Raw genomic sequence first — 213 nt, 5'->3', positions numbered from 1 at the left:
CTCATCCTCATCCTCTTCCTCATCCCCATCCTATCCTCATCCTCATCCTTATCCTATCCACTTCCGCATCCTCATCCTATCCACTTCCGCATCCTCATCCTCATCCTCATCCTATCCTTATCCTCATTCTCGTCATCATCCTATCCTCACCCTCATCCTCATTCACATCCTATCCTCATCCTCATCCATTCCTCTTCCTCGTCCTCATCCTCG

Source organism: Lupinus angustifolius, chromosome LG11 (genome assembly GCF_001865875.1).
Source record: "Lupinus angustifolius cultivar Tanjil chromosome LG11, LupAngTanjil_v1.0, whole genome shotgun sequence".
Taxonomy (NCBI): Eukaryota; Viridiplantae; Streptophyta; class Magnoliopsida; order Fabales; family Fabaceae; genus Lupinus; species Lupinus angustifolius.
Note: the sequence above shows the minus strand (reverse complement) of the source record.